A 3653-nucleotide genomic window follows, 5' to 3' on the forward strand; every position below is an offset into this window, starting at 1 on the left:
TGGCTCAGTGGATAGAGCGTTGGCCTGTGGACTGAAAGGTCCCAGGTTCGATTCCGGTCAAAGGCACATGCCTGGGTTGTGGGCTCAATCCCCAGTGTGGGGTGTACAGGAGGCAGCCAATCAATGATTCTCTCTCATCATTGATGTTTCTCTCTCTCTCTCTCTCTCCTCCCTTCCTCTCTGAAATCAATAAAAATACATTTAAAAATAAAATAAATAAAAATAAAAAGCTAATGAATTTAGCCTTGGTGGGTGTGGCTTAGTTGGTTAGAGCTTTGTCCAGGACACCTCAATTCTGGATCAGGGCACATATCCAGGTTGAGGGTTCGGTGCATATGGGAGGTAACCGATCACCAATCCATGTTTCTCTGTCTCTCTCTGTCTCCCTCTTTCTCAAATCAATTAAAAAAAAAAAAACTAAAACCACCACTAATGAAGTTAGCCCTCTCAAGACTCTGTCAGGTACATCCTGTTACGGTCCCCATTTTCTGTTTGAGGCGGTTGCGGCACAGATAGATTAAGCAACTTGTCTAGAGTCACACAGCTAGCAAGTTGCAGAACTCACAGTCAAACCCAGGCCAGTGTGGCTCTAGAGTTCATGCTTTTAGCACCATACTTTCTGCCTCTCTGAAAAATCTTAAGTAGTAAAATATAGAGTTGGTTAGAAGTCAATAAGTGCTTAGGAGAAAAATTAAACAGGGAAGGGAGGTAGGGAAGGTGCAAGAGGTACAAATTGAAATAGGTGGGCAGGGAAGGCCTCTTCGAGGTGATATTACGGTAAAGGCCTGAAGGAGGTAGGAGATGAGCTAAGCAGGTGTCTAGGAAAGAACATACTAGTATCATAATCGTATCTCCCTATGGGTTCTTTAAGGATTAAACGAATATACGGAAAGCTCTTAAAACAGTGCCTGGCACAGAGAAAGCGCTCAATAAATGTTAGCTCTTATCCCAGAGGTTTCATATTTGGACGAAGTCTCATTTGTCCTCATTTTCGGACGAAGTTTCAGCCGACTATTAAGCTATTTTTCTTTGTATTATGCAACAGAAAGGGGACTCTCTCCTGTGAGTCAAGCACTATTTACACACCCAAGATAAAACTATAAATAAGAGAGATTTACACCCTACTCTCAAGGAGCTGACATTCTTTCGGGGAGACAGACACGAAACATAAACACATAAATAAACGAGGAAATTTCAGACAAGGGAGGAAATGGCATTTAAGCTGAGATCCAAATAACAAGAAGGAGCTAACTATGAGAAGGTGAGATGGGGCAGCATTCCAGGCAGCAAGAGCAGCAAGTGCAAAGGCCCTGTGGTAGGAGGGAGTTTGGGTTTGTTCCAGGGACAGAGGGCAGGCAAGCATGGCTGGAACAAAGAAAGTAAGGAGGGCAGTGTTACGAGATGAATTCATGGAATTAGCAGGGGCAGCCTTGAGGCCACGTTGAAGCGTTTGTATTTTACTCCAGGGGTCATGGGGAGCCATGGGAGGATTCTGAGCAGTGGAGTGTCATGATCTGACTTAGGTGCTACTGAAATAATGCAGACAGGAGGTGATGGCGGCTTGGACCAGTGGCGATGGCCCAAAATACATTCAGCATGTACGTCAAAGGTAGGACCAGGAGGTTTGATGACAGATAACGTGAATGGGTGGGAGAAAAAGAGGGGGCAAGGATGCCTCCAGGTTTGGGGCACGGGCACCTGGGTAGTGCCTTTCCCCAAGAGGTTGACGACTGCGGGAAGAGCAGGTTTAGAAGGGGAAATACAATTTCCATCGTGGACAGGCCGTGTCTGAAACGCCTGGAGATGCCAAGTAAAAGTGTCAGGGAGACAGCTACGTGAATAAGACCTGCTCTTAGGGGAGAGACTAGGGCAGTGATGGCGAACCTATGACACACGTGTCAGAGGTGACACGCGAACTCATTTTTTTGGTTGATTTTTCTTTGTTAAATGGCATTTAAATATATAAAATAAATATCAAAAATATAAGTCTTTGTTTTACTATGGTTGCAAATATCAAAAAATTTCTATATGTGACACGGCACCAGAGTTAAGTTAGGGTTTTTCAAAATGCTGACACGCCGAGCTCAAAAGGTTCGCCATCACTGGACTAGGGTGAAGATAAAAATCTAAGAGGTGCTAGCCCAGCCGTGGGCAAACTACGGCCCGCGGGCCGGATCCGGCCCGTTTGAAATGAATAAAACTAAAAAAAGAAAAAAGACCGTACCCTTTTATGTAATGATGTTTACTTTGAATTTATATTAGTTCACACAAACACTCCATCCATGCTTTTGTTCCGGCCCTCCGGTCCAGTTTAAGAACCCATTGTGGCCCTCGAGTCAAAAAGTTTGCCCACCCCTGTAGCCTATAGGAGGGTATTTAAAACCTGGATAAGGTTACCAGGGAATTAAATCCAAATTGCACTGAGCACTGCAGTATGCAAGGGGCAGCGTGTGTGCGGGGGTGGGGGATACAGCCATGAATAAGGCAGATACCGCCAACCCCCTCCCTCCTGGAAGAACCAAGGGTCCTAAACTGTCAAAGACAGCTTGCCCATCGGCACCGTGGGAATGGCCAGTGGGTGGGCTGGATTCTGGCTGAAAAGGCAGGTGCCAGGGGCACCTCACACCTTCGCAGAGTCAGGCTGCATTTAGCATTTCCTTGGGAAGGAGGAACGGACATGCAAACACTTCACTACACTTCGTATCAGCACCTAGCACACGTCCAGAACAGGACACAGAAGTGCAGGGCTCCGTGCACTGCCAAACTGTACACCACCGTGTCACCAGCCCCCTGATGGGTCAATGGAAGTTTCAACCAGTCCCCAGGAAGCTCCCTCGTGTCCCCCACCCAACTCTCTCTTCCCCAGAGGCGCCCCAACTCCTGGCTTCTAACACCATAGAGTAGTGGCAGCCGTTCACAAATGGAATTATACAGAATGGGGCCTGGTGTCTGGCTTCTCTCTCCCAGCATTGGGTCTGGGAAACGCATCGGTGTTGCTGTGGATGGTTTATGTTCAGCGAATTCCACAGCGCGTGCGCACAACAATCACTGTACCCATTCCGGGGAAGCTGAGACCCGCGGGCTCCTAACTAGAAAGAGCAAGTGTCTGGGCCCACCTCCCTTCCCCTCCCTCAGAGGCCCCGCCCCCGCGCGAGGCCCCGCCCCTAGGCGAGCCCGGCCTCTCACCCGACAGCACCACCTCCACCAGGTCGCCTTCCTGGATGTCTCCAGCCGAGCGCACCAGCTGCAGGAGGTTAGCGGACGTGGGGTCATGTTTGAAGAGCAGGATCTTGTCGTAAAGGCCGTAGAAGCCACACTCGGGGAACTGAGAGGCGGGAGAGGGAGGTGGTGACGGAAAAGCAGCGGTCTGGGACCCTCCCAGGGCAGGGCCGCCTGCTTCCCCCGGAAACTCAAGAGACCCCGCAGCCCCTCGCTTCCTGCCGCTCCCTCCCAGGCCCAGCTCGAGCCGGGCGGGGTGCCAGGGCCCCAGGTGTGCTGGAGAGAGCGCGGCCCAGGGTTTGGCGGCTGGATGGGTGCACTGGGGTGGGAGGGAGAGCAGCTCCCGGAGCCTGGGCACCTAGAATTTCCCGGAGATCGGGGTGGGGGTGGGGGTCTAAGTGAGCACCCCTTTCCTTATGCCCCCCCCCCCCCCC

At 50.5% G+C, this 3653-nt stretch overlaps 1 protein-coding gene across 1 annotated transcript in view; it reads right to left on the bottom strand.

The window, feature by feature from the left end:
• The window catches only part of PRKD2 (protein kinase D2), a 38764-nt gene that overhangs the window by 33147 nt on the left and 1964 nt on the right, over positions 1-3653 (bottom strand). The window contains exon 2 of the mRNA XM_005857853.2: positions 3187-3325. The gene's annotated coding sequence lies outside the window, so the exon portion shown is untranslated. The remainder of the gene's footprint in view (positions 1-3186; positions 3326-3653) is intronic.

Source organism: Myotis brandtii, unplaced genomic scaffold (genome assembly GCF_000412655.1).
Source record: "Myotis brandtii unplaced genomic scaffold, ASM41265v1 scaffold114, whole genome shotgun sequence".
Classification (NCBI taxonomy): Eukaryota; Metazoa; Chordata; class Mammalia; order Chiroptera; family Vespertilionidae; genus Myotis; species Myotis brandtii.